Source organism: Salmo salar, chromosome 03 (genome assembly GCF_965601325.2).
Source record: "Salmo salar chromosome 03, fSalSal1, whole genome shotgun sequence".
In the NCBI taxonomy this organism is placed as follows: domain Eukaryota; kingdom Metazoa; phylum Chordata; class Actinopteri; order Salmoniformes; family Salmonidae; genus Salmo; species Salmo salar.
The window spans coordinates 86,693,218-86,713,718 of record NC_138293.1 but is presented as its reverse complement, the minus strand read 5'-3'; positions in this window follow the sequence as shown (position 1 = coordinate 86,713,718).

The window sequence follows — 20,501 nt, the reverse complement described above, 5'->3', positions numbered from 1 at the left end:
ATACAGTATGTCAGAATAGAACAATACAGTATGTCAGAATAGAACACTGACAGTGTGTCAGAATAGAGCAATACAGTATGTCAGAATAGAACAATACAGTATGTCAGAATAGAACAATACAGTATGTCAGAATAGAACACTGACAGTGTGTCAGAATAGAGCAATACAGTATGTCAGAATAGAACAATACAGTATGTCAGAATAGAACACTGACAGAATGTCAGAATAGACCACTGACAGTACGTCAGAATAGAACAATACAGTATGTCAGAATAGAACGCTGACAGTATGTCAGAATAGAACGCTGACAGTATGTCAGAATAGAACAATACAGTATGTCAGAATAGAACACTGACAGTATGTCAGAATAGAACACTGACAGTATGTCAGAATAGAACACTGACAGTATGTCAGAATAGAACGCTGACAGTATGTCAGAATAGAACACTGACAGTGTGTCAGAATAGAACAATGACAGTATGTCAGAATAGAACACTGACAGTATGTCAGAATAGAACACTGACAGTGTGTCAGAATAGAACACTGACAGTAAGTCTCTGTGGATGGTTGAGGGTGCAGGGGGCAGATGAGCACCCCAGCCAAATTCCTGTCATTTCTATCTGTACTTAACTCGAACATTCAGGTAACTAATTTCCCCTCCATCTGCACTGGCCCCACTGACCTCTTCACCCTTCTCCACCCCTCCACTCCACCTCCCTCCACCCAACCCCAAACACACTCGCCCCAGTCCCTACATCCATACCTGTTTCCCATCGCCATTGACTACTAGGTCATCTGTAATTTGTACAGGGCTTTCAGTTCATGGAATGCTACATCAAGATATATATTTCACATTACCGTCACCTAGGCTATAGTCTTGTCCAAAGCAACTTACAATAAGAGCATTATATGGCATCTATTCGGTACAGTGCTTTCAGTTGATGTGAATGTCACCTGACATCTATAGCCTGTTTCTCGTTAGTCATGTAGTCTTATCCAGAGCGACAAGTAATACATGCATTATACGGCATGTGTGGTGATAATTGACAACAACAATTTATGCTACATTTGGAGGTAATGTGTTGTCATAGTTATGGCTGGATCTCTATTTGGCAATGTGATGAGAAGACAGATAGAAAGAACAGATAGTGAAGGAAGAGATAGTGAAGGAAGAGAAATGGAAAGAAGAGATAGTGGAAGAGATAGTGAAGGAAGAGATAGTGAAGGAAGAGATAGTGAAAGGAAAAGGAGAGAAAGGAAAAGATGAGATAATGAAGGAAGAGATAGGGAAAGAAGAGATAGTGAAAGAGAGCAGGAGAGATGGGAGAAAAAAACAAAGAGAAAGAGACAGAGGAGGAGAATGGAACAGAATGATAATGATAATGAGAGAGTGATTGTGTGTGTGTGCATGTGTAGTGTGCATGCATAGTGTGCATGCGTGCAAGGTTGGTGTGTGTGTGTGTGTCAGAGGCAGGGCAGGATGGTTAATAGTTATTACAGTGCGAGCTAGACACATGCTCACAACAACAATGGTTTAATTGATCTTTCCAGAGAGCAGTATTGAGCAGTATTTAGCCTGTCTTTCTCAACTTCAATTAAGTCATAATAATATGACTGATGAAAGGGAGAGAGCGAGAGAGAGAGAAATAAATGAGGATACTGGCTTTTGTTGTGAATATGATTTTCTGAAAACCCCATTTCACCAGTAGATGGTGCCTTTCGTTGGGCCAACTTCCTGGACCCTACGTTTTTCCTTGACCATGTGACTTGACAAGGAACATCTCTGGGCCTTAGTGACAGCAGATTTATTCCCTGAGTTTCTTCACTACAATGCTCTGTGATGAGACAGGTTTCCTGTTTGAAACACAACAGGTTACATGAATCTAGACAGCACATAGCTGGTTTAATGACTGGGATTATGACTCTGGCATTGAGAGGTGATGCAATGATGAAGGGAAACATGTTTATAAATGGAAGCACTCTCTCTCTCAACACTGTTGGTAAAATGTTGTTATGATCTAGTTATGACGAAGAGGTTGTGTTCTGGGAATTCTATTGTCCCTTAAATAAACAGATAATTCTTTGGAAAAACAATTTGTCAAAATGACTCAATAAGACAGAACAACCATTCACACACACACACAAACATGCTCCAGGCTTTCCAAGAAAAACAGCAAATAGCATACTGTCTTTCTCCTTCTCTGTCACGTCCTGACCAGTAAAGAGGTTATTTTGTTGTTATAATATGGTCAGGGCGTGGCAGCGGGGTGTTTGTTTTGTGTGTTTTGGGATTTTGGGTTTGATCTATGTTTTTTTTAAATAATTTTAGCGTGTTATCTATGTTATCTATTTCTATATTTTCCTTTCTATTTATTCTATTTCTATGTTGTGTATGTTTGGGTTGATCTCTAATTGGAGGCAGCTGATCCTCGTTGCCTCTGATTAGAGATCATATTGAAGTAGGGGTTTGTCTTCATGGGTTTTGTGGGTAGTTGTTTCCTTGTATAGTCAGTGCACCTTACGGGACTGGTTTTCGTTTTTGTGTTTAAGTGTGGTTCTTTAATAAATACGAAGATGAGCACTTTATCTGCTGCATTTTGGTCCGATGATTCTTCCTCCTCAGACGACGAAGATTGTGACATTCTCGCTCCCCCCTCTTTCTCTATCTCTCCCCCCGCCCCCTCTCTCTCTCCACCCACTCCTTCCCTCCCCCTACTCTTCCTCTATTTTTAGCCCAGTCCTGCAGAACAGAAATCCTGACAGATCTATAGGGATAAACCTGGAGTCCACGTTAACCTGAGCATCAATGAAGACTCAACAGCTCTGTAAACACCTCACAATGCACAAGCACTAATTGTGTTGTGGTCAAATTAAAGGGACAGTTCAGCTAAATGACATATTTAGATATGTGTTTCCTTACTTTTAAGGCAGTCTATCCCTTTAAACTTCTTAGCCAAAACAGAGTTATCCTTTCTTCGATCAAAACCTTATACCAAGAGATGACAGAAAGAGAGGATTTTCACATCACTGCTTTAAATAACCTTTTAGTGCAGTGGGCTAAATCAAGGTCACACAGAGTGGTTCTTGGTAGTCTTAAACAAATCTACTTTGAAACAAAAGTATACACCTCACACACAAGGTTATGGGCAACAACAAAAAAAGAAGATGCCAGATAGGAAATGTTTGAATCCCAATATTACACTTCATATACATCACAGAAGAGTGAAATATAACAAAACTGTTTGACATAGAAACACCAGATTTTCGGTGGGTTTAAAAAAATAATGTTTATTAATTATGAAATTATGAAAAATATGAATAACATTCCACCCATGAGGCCACTAGGTCATTTAACTGCGGGAAAGGGGTACTACAACAATTAAAATATACACGTTCAGATATAGAGTATAAATATACAAATATAAATACAGTTGTATTCACCATAGAATATTCATAATGGGCAGACAGACACATTTTCTGTCACTAGTGACAAATAAACAGCATTGGTTTCAGCAGACAGACATGGCTGTCCACTATTTGTTAAAGACATCCCTCACCCGGAGTAGAGGTAATGTCCCTCTTTTTCTCTCTTCTCTTTTGCAGCATAATCATCATTCCATCTTTACATCACATCACCTCATACCAGGGACGTGTTCATTAGGCACCGAACGGAAGAAAACAGACCCAAGTAGTGTGGAAGTACCTGAACTTATCCAATGAGAAACGTTAGTTTTCATATTCCGTTGTAAAATCTTATGCTACAGTGTGCCCTAATGAACACGACCTAAGTGCTATTCAAGTATCACATCAAGTACTACTACGTACTGTATATATGATTACATAACGAGATTTTCCCCTCACAAGCAAGCACACAGCTGAACACAAACAGCTGATCACACACAGCTGAACACACACAGCAGAACACACACAGCAGAACACACACAGCTGAACACACACAGTACATGCATGTGGGATTGCGTAGGTGTTCAGAGACCTACGTGTCGGACTGTGCATATCCGTGTGCGTGCGCATGTGTGTGTCCGTGTGTGTGTGTCCGTGTGTGTCCAGTGTGTGTGTGTGTGTGTGTGTGTGTGTGTGTGTGTGTGTGTGTGTGTGTGTGTGTGTGTGTGTGTGTGTGTGTGTGTGTGTGTGTGTGTTTCAGTGTCTCTGTGTGTGGTTAGAATGACAGCCTAACTGCTTGTGACTGTATTCTCTGCACGTAGTACTTTGCGGTACATTTCTCTCAATGAAATTGCACAACTCTCTCGCTCTCTCTATTAAGGTATCTATACTTTTACTCAAGTATGACAATTGGGTTCTCTCTCTCTTTCTCTCTCTCTCTCTCTCTCCTCTCTCTCTCTCTCTCTCTCTCTCTCTCTCTCTCTCTAATAGAAGAACACGCTGCACAGAGGAGACACCAAGACCAAGAGAGAGAGAGATAAATGGAGAGAGAGTGACATATGAAGGGAGAGAGACCGAGAGAGAGAGAGAGAGAGAGAGAGAGAGAGATAGACATAAATGGAGAGAGAGGGAGAGAGAGTGACATATGAAGGGAGAGACCAAGACCGAGAGAGAGAGACATAAATGGAGAGAGAGGGAGAGAGAGTGACATATGAAGGGAGAGAGAGGGGGAGACCATGACCGAGAGAGAGAGAGAGAGAGAGAGAGAGATAAATGGAGAGAGAGGGAGAGAGAATGACATATAAAGGGAGAGAGAGGGAGAGAAAGATATGGTTACAATGTAATCATCAGTAAACATCAGAACCACCTGGGGCCTTGTCTCTGTCTCTCTCTCTCTCTCTTCTAAGGGATTCTCAGAGCGCTGCCTACAAATCATCTCTTTTATAAATATCCCACCCTGCTTCTTTTGATATTCAGACTTGGCTTCCTTTCAATTTAAAACTATGTTATGTTACTATTTGTGGCAAATACTCCACGGAAATAGAAACATAACAGCGTAAGTCACCAGAGACTCATGAAATAAATATGTTCCTCAGTCTTCATTAATCATGTTCAATTAGTGCAAGAGAAAAAAAAGGAAATTCAACAGAACAACTCCAGTTTTACTCCAGTCTTACCATGACTTCAGCAGTGCATGGCTGGATGAACCAAGTCTCTGGCCAGGGAAAGGAACAATTTAAAGCTCACCTCTTGGCATCAGAGAGAAAATGTTGCAGTTTTCAAGCACATTTCCTGCAATTCTACACATTTTGTAATGAGGCATGTACAACTTTGCTGTTTTAAAGGCCCAGTGCAGTCAAACATTATATTTATATATTTCCACACTATGAGGTTGGAATAATACTGTGAAATTGGGAAAATTATGATAATGCTGTAAGAGCTGTTGAAAAGTCCACCTAAAATTTCAGCATGTTTTGATGGGATGGTGTTTTGTTCTAGCAATAAATTAGTTAATAGACCAATAAGAAAGAGAGTTCCAAACCTCTCTGCCAATAACAGCTAGTTTTCAGTTTTCCCCTTCCCAGGGGTCTGCAGACCCCACTTTGAGAACCCCTGCTCTAGCGTTTCTAGCCCAGGACTAAGAGCGTCTGGGGTTAAGTATAGACTTGGGATAACCACACGCAATGTGAAAAGACCTTTTGAAGCTAGCCTGCTGGTAGCAGACGTGTTTGAGCCTCAGCCTGACTCCTTGGTCGTGTCCGTTGTCATGCCAAACTCGACTAACAATGTATGGCATGCCGTGACGACGCAAGTCAGTAGAGCTGGCTGTAAAGCACATAGAATAGTATACACATCCCACTGTGGCCACACTGGTTGTATCAACGCTGTTTGCATGTCATTTCAATGAAATTACGTTGAATAGACGTTAAATTGACGTCTGTGCCCAGTGAGAGTACTGGAGAACCCAGCTACTTCAGCCAGTAAAGCCAGAAACTGTTTTCACTAAGAAACGCCACCAAGCTAGTAAAGCCACTTGTTATTCTGTCCAGTAACAAAAAGGACAAGAAGGCAGCATTCCTATTCTGTGGCTTAACGCCCGGACCACTGCCTTTATCCTGCGCCAGAGCAGCCAGAGTTCAGAGACATTTTCAGTGCCGTTTCCAGTAAAGCATTCTAACTCTAAATAATAATCGTATTCCGTTCAGAATGACCAGTGGTGTAAAGTACTTAAGTAAAAATAATTTAAAGTACTACTTAAGTAGTTTTTTGGGGTATCTGTACTTTGCTTTACTATTCATATTTTTGACAACTTTTACTTTTACTTCACTACATTCCTAAAGAAAATAATGTAGTTTTTACTACATACATTTTCTCTGACACCCAAAAGTACTTGTTGCATGTTGAGTGCTTAGCAGGACAGGAAAATGGTCCAATTCACGCACTTATCAAGAGAACATCCCTGGTCATCCCTACTGCCTCAGATCTGGCTGACTCACTAAACACATATGCATCGTTTGTAAATGATGTCTGAGTGTTAATGTGTACCCCTGGCTATCCGTACATTTTAAAAACAAGAAAATAGTGCCGTCTGTTCTTGATTTATATAAGGAATTTGAAATGATTCATACTTTTACTTTTGATACTTAAGTATATTTTAGCAATTACATTTACTTTAAGACTACTTAAGTGTATTTAGAACCAAATACTTTAAGACTTTTACTCAAGTAGTATTTTACTGGGTGACTTTCACTTTTACTTGAGTAACTTTCTATTAAGGTATCTATACTTTTACTCAGGTATGATAATTGGGTACTTTTTCCATCTCTCTCTCTGTCTCTCTCTCTCTCTCTCTCTCTCACAGCCTTTTCACACTATCGTGCCAATCTGAACCATACTGCGTTAGTTCATCAAATGTTTCCAGCATAATTCCAGTAGGCCAGCGCAGTAGAGCTCACCTCAGTTTGGCTGGGTTCAGTAGAGTAGAGGATATAAGACAAAGCTGTACTGACTAACACATTCAATAGAGGGCATAGTTACAGTACATTCACACACAATAAACTGCAACATTTTCGGGACAAAGGCAAAAGCAGGAGAAAGGGCTGATCCATGCCATTGCATGTCTATCCTACTACACTAGACATGTAACCATAGAGCTGAGGCTGACCTGTGAGTGGAGAGAGGCTGCGTCTTTATTGGCACCCTTTTCCCTATATAGTGCACTACATATGACCGGGGTTCTGGTCAAAAGTAGTGCACTAAATATGGAATAGGGTGCCATTTGGGATGCAGACCGAGTCTTTGGCACTGAAAGGCTATGTATCTGTTTTCTCTTTATGCATAGACACATTTAACACCTTGCTAGACGCCATTGGTGTTCTATAGGACTGGGTCAATACTTGGCTAATCAATGACACTTTTGTCAAGGGGAGAGCCCGTTTAAAACAGGCACCGCTCCAGACTGAAGGCCAGACTCCCTTCTCTACCTCTGTTGACGTGTATGTGCATTCTAATCTACACCCATTTAACTCTCTCTACGCATCCAGAGATACACTGTAGTAGTCAAGACCACCGTCAATATGTTAGTTCTATCGTCAAGACAACCATCAATGTTAGTTCTATCATCAAGACAATCATCAATGTTAGTTCTATCGTCAAGACAACAGTCAATATGTTAGTTCTATCATCAAGACAATCATCAATATGTTAGTTCTATCATCAAGACAATTATCAATGTTAGTTCTATCATCAAGACAATCATCAATATGTTAGTTCTATCATCAAGACAATCATCAATATGTTAGTTCTATCATCAAGACAATCATCAATATGTTAGTTCTATCATCAAGACACACTCAATATGTTAGTTCTATCATCAAGACAATCATCAATATGTTAGTTCTATCATCAAGACAATCATCAATATGTTAGTTCTATCATCAAGACAATCATCAATGTTAGTTCTATCATCAGGACAATCAGCCCAAGTGGTTACCTCAGTAACACTGTGTAGCCTAGCCTACTCATTCTCAGAACATCTATTGAGAGAAGCTAGATGAGTCCACTGCCTCTATTCCCTAATGACACAAACCTGTACAGATCCTTTTAAAACACTGATTCATCAGTACAAAATGAGGATGGTCCAATCAAATGAATGCCATTAATAAATCCTCACCACCGCAAGAGAGGGGTTTCCCAGATCCCTGAGCAGTTTCCTAATTTTTCAGGAACATTGAGGAAAGAGAGGAAAGGATGGAAAACCGGTCTTTGAGTGTGTTTGCGTGTGTCTGTGTTTGCGTGTGTGTGTGTTTGCGTGTTTGTCGTGCTGCAGTAGTCCCAGTCTCCTCCAGTGGTCAGTCACAACAGGCTATTCCACGAGAGATGAGAAAAATGGTGAGGGGGGAGTGGGACATGTTTTAATGGTAATAGTAATGTGAGGGAGGGAGGGTTGTCTCCCCCTGAGATAGCTGTCTGTCTGTCAGGGTCGAGGGAGGAGAGGGAGAGGAGGAGAGAGAGGGAGGAGAGAGAGAGAGAGGAGGAGAGGGAGTGGAGGAGAGAGAGGGAGGAGAGAGAGGGAGGAGAGGGAGTGGAGGAGAGAGAGGGAGGAGAGGGAGTGGAGGAGAGAGAGGGAGGAGATGGAGAGGAGGAGAGGGAGAGGAGGAGAGAGAGGGAGAAGAGGGAGAGGAGATGAGAGAGGGAGGAGAGAGAGAGAGAGGAGAGGGAGAGGAGGAAAGAGAGGAAGGAGAGGGAGAGGAGGAGAAAGAGGAGGAGAGAGAGGGAGAAGAGGGAGAGAAGAGAGAGGGAGGAGAGAGAGGAGAGGGAGAGGAGGAAAGAGAGGAAGGAGAGGGAGAGGAGGAGAAAGGGGAGGAGAGGGAGAGGAGGAGAGGGAGAGGAGGAGAGAGAGGGAGGAGAGGGAGAGAAGGAGAGGGAGAGGAGGAGAGAGAGGGAGAAGAGGGAGAGGAGATGAGAGAGGGAGGAGAGAGAGAGAGAGGAGAGGGAGAGGAGGAAAGAGGAAGGAGAGGGAGAGGAGGAGAAAGAGGAGGAGAGAGAGGGAGAAGAGGGAGAGGAGAAGAGAGGGAGGAGAGAGAGGAGAGGGAGAGGAGGAAAGAGAGGAAGGAGAGGGAGAGGAGGAGAAAGAGGAGGAGAGAGAGAGGAGGAGAGAGAGGGAGGAGAGAGAGGGAGGAGAGGGAGAGGAGGAGAGAGAGGGAGAAGAGGGAGAGGAGAAGAGAGAGGGAGGAGAGAGAGAGGAGAGGGAGAGGAGGAAAGAGAGGAAGGAGAGGGAGAGGAGGAGAGAGAGGGAGAAGAGGGAGAGGAGAAGAGAGAGGGAGAGAGAGGAGAGGGAGAGGAGGAAAGAGAGGAGGGAGAGGGAGAGGAGGAGAAAGAGGAGGAGAGAGAGGGAGGAGAGAGAGGGGGAAATTCTCCAAAGAGCAGAAAAGCAGATGGAAACGGGTAACACACAAGTCAGAGCCTTTTTCCATGATCCAGCTCTCCAGTTCTCTGCTCCACTCGCTCAAGGCACTGAAAAGGGGACGGGAGGGGTCCCTCAGAGTGGAGTGTCACCAAGTCAAAGTCTCCCTCGGTGGAATGTCCCCTCAGCAGTAATGTCCTTCATTTATCCCGTCCTGTCCCCTGCTCGCTCTCTCTTGCTCTCTCTCTTTCTCTCTCTGTGAGAGAGGAGCTGAGGTCGTACGACTGCAGAGAAACTGACAGAGGTCAATGCTCATAGTCACACTACAGCGTATCAGGTGTGCAGTGCAGTCCCTCACTCAGCTCTCTCCACTCCACTCTCCACTCCACTCCACTCTCCACTCCCAGAATGGCTGCATGGAGAAAACAGGGGGGAAAATGCCTTCACGTCCCTTTTCCACTGACAGGATTAACACCGGTGCTGGACCTAAAAACTCTGAATTCTGTGTTACCAATAGCTGAGGCAGAGAGACATTGTTTCCTTTGGGCCTTTATAGCCTTTATGACATGTGGAATATTCTCCTCCTTGGTCTGTATTCCACAGTCTAGAATAGTAGTCTTTTCTGTGCCTCAGAAAGGCACAAAGGCACAGACTGACCTACTACTGTAATACTGAAGGGACTGGTCACTCTGGTCTAGTGTAATAGTGTAGATGTGTGATTTCTTTGTTCCATACATTAGTTCTTGTGTTCTTACACTGGAAAAAGTCCACAGGTTCTGTACATACTCTTTCGGTCCAGCAGAATGTCTTTCTTGCACACACACACATACATATACACACACATATACACACACACATACACAAATACACTCACACATATAAACACACAATTTTCCTGCCCTCTCCTGCTCCTCTCCTCGTCCCTCTACCACCAGCTGCCAGTAAGATCCTGGTGGACTCAGGTTCCACTCTCCCGTTGCGTAACAAAAGCCCCAACACATTGCTGCAGTGTCACAGGACGAGTGAATGACGCGGGGCACCGACGCGGGTGCACTCCTCTTTCGGCCCGGTGTCGAGTTGCCGTCGCTGGCCCACTTTTCACCAGTCGGACGGCCTGTCACCTGTCCTGGCTGGGAGGAATGCTGCGACTGACGCGGCCGGTGACGGCAGCACTGACTCCGGCAGCAGCTCGGCATAGCGGATGAAGTGTCTGTGTGAGGCTCCCGCTGTGTGTGTCAATGTGTGTGAGGGGGTCTCAGGGAGCCTGTGTGTCTCCTGAGAGGTTGTTTTGACACTGGACACCTGCTGTCCGACGGTAGAAGCGCATGTGTGGAGGAGGTGGTGAACCCGCATGCCAGAACCATCCGTTTCTCTCTCCCTGTGTCTCTCTCTCTCTGTGTCTCTCTCCCTCTGTCTCTCTCTCTCTCTCTCTCTGTCTCTCTCCCTCTGTCTCTCTCTCTCTCTGTCTCTCTCTCTCTCTGTCTCTCTATCTCTGTCTCTCTCCCTCTGTCTCTCTCCCTCTGTCTCTCTCCCTCTGTCTCTCTCCCTGTGCCTCTCTCCCTCTGTCTCTCTCCCTCTGTCTCTCTCTCCCTCTGTCCCTCTCTCCCTCTGTCTCTCTCCCTGTGCCTCTCTCCTCAGACTTCCCCAGGTACTTCCTCCGCCTGTCTGTCTGTCCGTGAACCCTTAGCCCTCATCCTCGCCACACCTCTTCCTGAGTCCTCATCCTCCTCCTCTCCACACCACTTCCTGTGTCCTCGTCCTCGTCCTCTCCACACCTCTTCCTGAGTCCTCACCCTCCTTCTTGCCACACCTCTTCCTGAGTCCTTGTCCTCCTCCTCTCCACACCTCTTCCTGAGTCCTTGTCCTCCTCCTCTCCACACCTCTTCCTGAGTCCTTGTCTTCCTCCTCTCCACACCTCTTCCTGAGTCCTTGTCCTCCTCTCCACACCTCTTCCCAAGCTCTGAGCTGAGCCAAGAGCAGCCAGGCTCCATAAAGACTAGGGAGGGCTGGTGGTGGTGGCTAGCCCAGCCCCCTGGCGGTACTCCCTTCCTGGGGCTTCTCTCCTCTCTCATGTCCCTGTGTGGTCAGAATATCCCAGGCTCCAGGCGTTCCTCACAAAGGGCACTGCTCTGAGGTAAAGGAGCTCCCTCCTCCTCCTCCTCCTCCGGCTCCTGAGGCCCTCTCTTTCATTTTCCTCTTCTTTCTCTTGTGGACCGTCCAGCAGGCGGCGGCGGTCAGTGTCAGCACCAGGCCGGCTATAAGCAACACTACCGTCACCACTTTGGTCAGGGGCAGGTCGTTGTATGTGTAAGTAACAGCCGTGCCCGACACACCGATCACCAATGAGATGATGCCAAAGGGGAAGATGCAGCGATACCAGGACTTCTCCATGCCGCCCGTGGCCTGGGAAAGGCGCTCCAGACTGGATAGGACCTCCGGGACTTTGGGCCCCTGAGCTTCCAGCTGGCTCAGGGCCTGATTGTCTTGTCCAGGGGCCGGGGCTCCTGGGGGCTGGGGTGGAGTCTGGCAGGCCAGTTTGCCAGTGGTGCAGCCCATCCTGTCGGACTAACCCGGCCTTCCGCAGGGGGAGAGGAGGTGGAGGCTGGAGATGCAGACCAGGCAGCAGATCCTCCTGTAGCTGCCTCTGCCTCAGCTATCTTCTCCTCAGTAGTAGTCAGCACTGGCCTGGAGCAAGAAATACAGACAACCAGAGGAGGTTTCTCTGTCTCAGAGCACAGAGAAGAAAGGGAGGAATAGCTAGAGTGGGAAGTATTGTGAGGTTTTGGTCATAAAGCGCAGAAATCCTACTCACACTCTCCCTGTCTCTTCCTCCCTCTCTCTCTGTCTCTCTGCTGCGTGTGCCCTGCTTGCTGCTGATTCCCTGCCAGCACATTGTACACTCTGCTGCCGGGACTGTAGGGGGATATATAAGGGGCCAGCGGAGGGGGTGGAGCCAGGGAGAGGAAAGAGGGCGGAACAAAGCCTCCGATTGGCCACAGCACATGTGATGTCAAATTCCGGGGCAGGGAGGAATGGGGAGTGGTGGGAGAACAGGAAGCGGGAGGAGAGAAGAGGAAGGGGGAAGGGAGAAGAGGAGAAGAACAGTTTAACTGCTCCCTCTCCGTCTCATCTCTCTCCATCCTCTCCTTCCTTTCCTTTATTCTCTTTTTTATCTCCATGCGGTAGAGAGTTAAAGTATCCCCTGGAGAATAGAAGAAACACCTACTGCTACGTTTTCTGCAGGGAGGGGAGCACGATTCTGCCAGGATTCAACTATAGAAAAGATACAAGCAGAATGAGGTAGAGATAACATTTTTTTTTATCAGAGTAGAGAGAGGAAGGGGAGTGTTTGGAGCATCTGCCACCTCTCTCTCTCACACACACCTCGCCGCAACGGCACAGCTGTATCACGCTCGACATACTAATTATACAACAACGGCATTCCCACTGCACCCTGCCACAACACAGAGGGACCACACACACACACACACACACACACACACACACCCACACACACACACACACACACACACACACACACACACACACAGAGATACATTTAGAAACACATTCACAGACAGACATACAGTCCATATATGAAAACCTATATTTATACCAACAAGATATCACAGTCGGACTTCATGCCCTAACCTCCTCGGACAAATGTTTATTTTTGACGAATAAACTGACTTCATCTCCCAACGTTCTGTGACAAACTTGTTAAATTTAGGCACACAGAAACAACTCTAGTGTGAAGTGTAGGCATTCATTCTGACTGGGTTAATTAGGGGTTAAGGTTTGGGATAGGGATGAAACAGAGACAACTCTGACTGGGCTTGGTCTGTTGTTGTGGACGGATGGTGAAGTGGTGATGAGCTCCTGCTCTGTAGACTGTGAGTTCAATCCCAGTGCAGGGCTCTTGGGCTGGTTTTGACAGTGTCTCCTGACATCCAGTGGACCTGCACAAATGTTGAATTTCGCCTTGGATCTGGAGTGATCCTTCTGATTTATACACAGATGCACGTAATAGCAAACACACTCAGTACGCATTCCTCCTCCTCCTCCGCCCACACACACGACGCAGCACCCATTCCTCCTCCTCCACACACACGTACGCAAAGCCTCCTGCCAAATGGCTAAATGGGATAAAGGCTACGTATGGATGACAGAGAGGCTAATCCCCTCTATACCACCAGGACCAGCCTCCGGAGCCTTCAGCCTCTGTTCTAATGAAATCAATCCAGACAGCTCTGCCTCCCGAAGTCCTCTCCCAGCTCACCTAAACCCAGTTCCAGAAAGAAGCTTCACTAGGGACTACTGGTGGGTTAGGCTCTACTGGGATGACATTCTAACCAGTTTCAATGTTGTTTCATTTAGAATGCACGCTCATAGGATGAGTAGAATGCTGACTGGAATAATACATTGAACTCAATGGGATGGGATATATTCATTCAACTATGAATATTGTAAGCATGATTTTAATAAATGATTAGCACAGATAGTAGTTTTGTGTGTGGGTGTGGACTCCTTGATATGCAGGAGGAATGACAGTGTCATTTTAACTAAATAAACCATGTCATGCTAATCAGGAATGTCTCGTCTTAAAGCCGTCTACAAAGAGCCACAGTCCCAGACGTCTCCTCCATTGTGAACATGTGTGTGTGTGTGTGTGTGTGTGTGTGTGTGTGTGTGTGTGTGTGTGTGTGTGTGTGTGTGTGTGTGTGTGTGTGTGTGTGTACATGCATGTACAGTTGAAGTTGGAAGTTTACATACACCTAAACTCATACATTTAAACTCAGTTTTTCACAATTCCTGACATTTAATCCTAGTAAAAATTCCCCGTCGTAGGTCAGTTAGGATCACCACTTTATTTTAATAATGTGAAATGTCAGAATAATAGAGAGAATGATTTATTTCAGCTTTTATTTCTTTCATCACATTCCCAGTGGGCCAGAAGTTTACATACACTCAATTAGTATTTGGTAGCATTGCCTTGAAATTGTTTAACTTGGGTCAAATGTTATGGGTAGCCTTCCACAAGCTTCCCACAATAAGTTGGGTGAATTTTGCCCCATTCCTCCTGACAGAGCTGGTGTAACTGACTTAGGTTTGTAGGCCTCCTTGCTTGCACACGCTTTTTCAGTTTTGCCCACAAATGTTCTATAGGATTGAGGTCAGGGCTTTGTGATGGCCACTCCAATACCTTGACTTTATTGTCCTCAGGCCATTTTGCCACAACTTTGGAAGTATGCTTGTGGTCATTGTCCATTTGGAAGACCCATTTGCGAGCAAGCTATAACTTCCTGTCAAGTGTCAGTTGTGTGGAGGTGAGGATGGAGTCAGGCGCAGGACACAGAACTGAGTAAAATAACGGACTTTACTCTGAAAAAACAATTATCCAAAAATCCACGCAGGGAATACAACCCTAACACAAAAGACTAACACAAAAACCATGAAACAATCACGCACAAAACATAATGAGAACCAGAGGGTTAAATAGGGAAATAATAATAACGTAATGGGAACCAGGTGTGAACAATCAAGACATAACAAATGGAAAAAGAAACGTGGATCGGTGGCAGCTAGAAAGCCGGCGACGATGACCGCCGAACGCCGCCCGAACAAGGAGAGGCACCAACTTCGGCGGAAGTCGTGACACTTCCTGACTGATGTCTTGAGATGTTGCTTCAATATATCCACATAATTTTCCTTCCTCATGCAGCCATCTATTTTGTGAAGTGTACCAGTCCCTCCTGCAGCAAAGCACACCCACAACATGATGCTGCCACCCCCGTGCTTCACGTTTGGGATTGTGTTCTTTGGCTTGCAAGCCTCCCCCTTTTTCCTCTAAACATAACGATGGTCATTGTGGCCAAACAGTTCCATTTTTGTTTCGTCAGACCAGAGGACATTTCTTCAAAAAGTACGATCTTTGTCCCCATATGCAGTTGCAAACTGTAGTCTGGCTTTATTATGGCGGTTTTGGAGCAGTGGCTTCTTCCTTGCTGAGCGGCCTTTCAGGTTATGTCGATATAGGACTCGTTTTACTGTGGATATAGATACTTTTGTACCTGTTTCCTCCATCATCTTCACAAGGTCCTTTGCTGTTGTTCTGGGATTGATTTGCACTTTTCGCACCAAAGTACGTTCATCTCTAGGAGACAGAACGCGTCTCCTTCCTGAGTGGTATGATGGCTGCCTGGTCCCATGTGGTTTATACTTGCGTACTATTGTTTGTACAGATGAACGTGGTACCTTCAGGCGTTTGGAAATTGCTCCCAAGGATGAACCAGACTTGTGGAGGTCAAAAGAATGTCTGAGGTCTTTTTATTTTCCCATGATGTCAAGCAAAGAGGCAGTGAGTTTGAAGGTAGGCCTTGAAATACATCCACAGGTACACATCCAATTGACTCAAATGATGTCAATTAGCCTATCAGAAGCTTCTAAAGCCATGGCATAATTTTCTGGAATTTTCCAAGCTGTTTGAAGGCACAGTCAACTTAGTGTTTGTAAAGTTCTGACCCACTGGAATTGTGATACTGTGAATTATAAGTGAAATAATCTGTCTGTAAACAATTGTTGATGAGAACCAGTTCATAGACTCGGGGGATAACTGATTATTGATGTCAGCCATTGATGAGAACCAGTTCATAGACTCGGGGATAACTAGTTATTGATGTCAGCCATTGATGAGAACCAGTTCATAGACAGGGGGATAACTAGTTATTGATGTCAGCCATTGATGAGAACCAGTTCATAGACTCGGGGATAACTAGTTATTGATGTCAGCCATTGATGAGAACCAGTTCATAGACTCGGGGATAACTAGTTATTGATGTCAGCCATTGATGAGAACCAGTTCATAGACTCGGGGATAACTAGTTATTGATGTCAGCCATTGATGAGAACCAGTTCATAGACAGGGGATGACTAGTTATTGATGTCAGCCATTGATGAGAACCATTTCATAGACAGGGGATGACTAGTTATTGATGTCAGCCATTGATGAGAACCATTTCATAGACAGGGGGATGACTAGTTATTGATGTCAGCCATTGATGAGAACCAGTTCATAGACAGGGGGATGACTAGTTATTGATGTCAGCCATTGATGAGAACCAGTTCATAGACAGGGGATGACTAGTTATTGATGTCAGCCATTGATGAGAACCATTTCATAGACAGGGGGATGACTAGTTATTGATGTCAGCCATTGATGAGAACCAGTTCATAGACAGGGGGATGACTAGTTATTGATGTCAGCCATTGATGAGAACCAGTTCATAGACAGGGGATGACTAGTTATTGATGTCAGCCATTGATGAGAAGCATTTCATAGACAGGGGGATGACTAGTTATTGATGTCAGCCATTGATGAGAACCAGTTCATAGACTCGGGGATAACTAGTTATTGATGTCAGCCATTGATGAGAACCAGTTCATAGACTCGGGGATAACTAGTTATTGATGTCAGCCATTGATGAGAACCAGTTCATAGACTCGGGGATAACTGATTATTGATGTCAGCCATTGAATAGAAGTCCACCTACATTCTTTACCTGTCATCATGTCTCTCTCAAGTCTGGCGGCAGATTAACAAAATATCCTACCAGACTACCAGAGAGGCGGAGGGCATCACCCACAACATAGAAATACAACTAATTCTATGGTCACAATCACAGGAGGTTGGTGGCTCCTTAATTGGGGAGGACGAACTTGTGGTAGCGGCTGGAGTGCAATCGGTGGGATGGTATCAAATACATCAAACACGGCTCATATTCTGAGCCGTCCTCCACTCAGTAGCCTCCACTGGTCACAACAACCTGAAGGGGGTTTACTGAGGGGACCGTCAAAGACCTATTAGTATTATTTATTAACCAAACCTCCTTGGTTTCAACATAAACAAAGAGAGTTGTGGAATATATGTTCCTCCATAGTCTGAAAGGAAATAAGAGGACATGGGAATAGAGCCACACACACACACACACACACACACACACACACACACACACACACACACACACACACACACACACACACACACACACACACACACACACACACACACACACACACACACACACACACACACACACACACACTGACAATATTGAACCTTTATTAAGATGTTCCTCCCTGCCCTCTGTTGAAAAGCTCTCTGTGACGGAGTAAACTGACACACACAGGCAGGGTGGTCAGGGAGGAAATCAAATAATAAACATTGCTGGAGGGGTAATTGATGAAACAGCGTGACTCAACACTAGCTGCCGGCTGTAACTGAATACCAACAGAGAAAGACATACAGGAGATTTAGGAGGAGAGGAGGGGGATGGAAGGGGGGAGAGAAGGGCCGGGGGCGTCAGAGAAGAGTGGGAGGGAGAGGAGAAAGAAGGCTCAATGAAAAGCGAGGTGGATTCTTGGTAACACAGCATGGTTTCTGTGGTTGTGTACTTGGACACGGCAGTTTATAAAGCACTATAGGTTTTGTACATCTGCCCCCCCCCCCCCCCATTCAAATTACAGAGAGGATGGATAGATTAAAGGGCCAGGCGGAGAAAGAATAGAGTAGAGGAGAATTAAATTCAAACAACTTCAGTTGTCCCCTTGCTGAAATTACTAAAAGGAAAAGCAAGAGGGAGTGAGAGAAAGATAACAGTTGAGTAAGAGGAATATAAAACAGTTACACAGAAAACTTAAACGTTCATTTATTTTGTTACTATTTTTCCTTTAGTTTATTAAGCTAAATGCGTTTGTTGGTTAAGAGCACGTAAGCAAGCATTTCACGGTAAAGTCTACACCGGTTGTATTCGGCGCATGTGACAAATACAATTTAATTCCACCACTTTTCAACCTCATTTTCATTATCTCCAGCACAATACCAGTTTCTAAGTTTTGTAGTAAAAATATACAGTAAAGTGTAACAGTTCTACCCGATGGCATCAAAAGAAATAGTGATTTTCAAACACTATGAGATTCGCAGTGACGTGGGGAGCAAGAAAATACCCTTAACTGGCTAGAAACAAGTTGTTTTTCTTTAATCCTACCCTGTGATGTCACAGAGAAGAATCTTTTAAGAACTCTTATCTTTTTAATCACAGAAATGCATGTTGACACTGGTATGGTGCTGAAAATAATGAATATGAGGTTGAAAAGTTGCAGAATTGCCCTTTACGTAAAGACTAGGACATTGCTGAAGACTACAGTATGTCACCTGGGCGGGACTTGTGTCAGGCAAACAGGAACACAGGAAGGCTGAGTTGTGTGGGCTCACCGGGACCTCTGTGTGTTGCAAATTTATGTTGACATTATTAATGCCTGCCGCTTAGTACCTTCCTGTCTCCCCTCTTCACACGCCCTGGCCTAAACTGAGACAACCTCTTATCAAAACAGAACCCTTCCTTTTGCTGGGAATCCAGCCCTTCCCACACAGGGACTGGCAACCACAATTATACAGACACATAGTTTGTCTCAATAAAACGGTATTTATCCCCCCAGGGGCAATTAAGAAAGACATAGTTATAAATCACAGTGGACGCTTTGAGAAAATGGTTGGGAGCGTTTCCCATTCAATAATGGATTGATATACGGTAGCATCATGACTAAATAAATAATAACAATATGTTCTGTTAGGGATGGCAAACGGGCCCATAAAAGCACTCTGTCAGATAATGTGTGTAGTAGTAAAAGAGCTCTGATGAATACCATGACAGATACAGAAGATTGTGACAGAGCTAGCACTTGATAGAATCATTTCTAATTGAATAATGATCAGTGCCCTCATCACTCTACTGTAGCAGAGGAAAATTACCCGTTTATCAGAGTAGAGCTGTTGGTAAGGAAGAGCAAGTCATCACTAACTACCACAGCCACAAAGTCATAAACCCAGCCTATTTGTACAATTTCTCTAATTAAAATCGGATTTTAAACCTAACCCTAACATTAACCACATTCCTAACTCTAGCCTTATGTTAAGACCAAAAAGCTAATTTGTGTTAGCCAATTTTGACTTTGTGGCTGTGCTATCTAATGGAAAACAGAAGATCCCCATTTTCTTCCATTTTGTGCCTACTGAACACCACCCTTGTGTCACCATGACTACTATCCTGCTGCATGCTATTATGTCTCTTTGTCTGTTTCTGGTGAGAAACCTGCTCACCCCAGCTGACATCCATCTGAGTAGCTTTCCATGGAACCTGTTCCCCTGGTGACTCAGTCACCCTGGAGGTGTGTGTGCGTGTGTGTGTGAGGTCTGGTGCAGCAGAGCATACTCACCCACGACCCGCTGTGTAAACCCGGCGCCACCTGTCGCCCAGTCTGGACCAGCTTGTGCCATCTTCACGTCATTTGACTGTGGGTAGACTGGGCAAGCATTGAATTGGCCCTTTTTATCCTCTCTAGGCCCCCGCTACCTCTCACACCCACCCTCATAATCTCTCATATCGCATCAGAGGAAATCCCAAAAAATTGTCAGAGACTCCAGTCACCCAAGTCAAAAACTGTTTTCTCTGCTACCGCACAACAAGCAGTACCGGAGCGTCGTCTAGGACCAAAAGGCTCAGCTTCTACCTCCAAGCCATAAGCCTGCTGAACAATTAATAAAATGGCCACCGCACAATTTACATTGACCCCTCCATTTGTTTTTACACTGCTGCTACTCGCTGTTTATTATCTATGCATAGTCACTTCACCCCTACCTACTTGTACAAACTACTTTGACTAACCTGTACCCCCGCACATTGACTCGGTACCGGTAGCCCCTGTGTATAGCCTCGTTATTTTATTGTGTTACTTTTTATCGTGCTTTACTTTAGTTTATTTAGTAAATATTTTCTTAACTCTTTTTGGAACTACACTGTTGGTTAAGTAAGCGTTTCAATGTAAGGTCTACACTTGTTGTATTCAGTGCATGTGACAAATAAAATTAGTTTGACAGACCCATCACTTCATATTCTATCACAACAGATCCTAGGATCAGATAGATAGATAGAATATTAGATGTGGTCATGCCAGACCCATACATGATGTAGAAATCTGAGCCAGAAGCAGACAGGATGGGAATGTCAGTCAAAATGTAAGAACCAGCAGACAGAGGCTATTCCTCTTAGATTAGGCATGGATTCTGGCCAGTCAAAGACACAGATCAAGTTTGTGGAGATGAACACAGACAGCTGGTCCCGCATGCCTTACCCTTCAA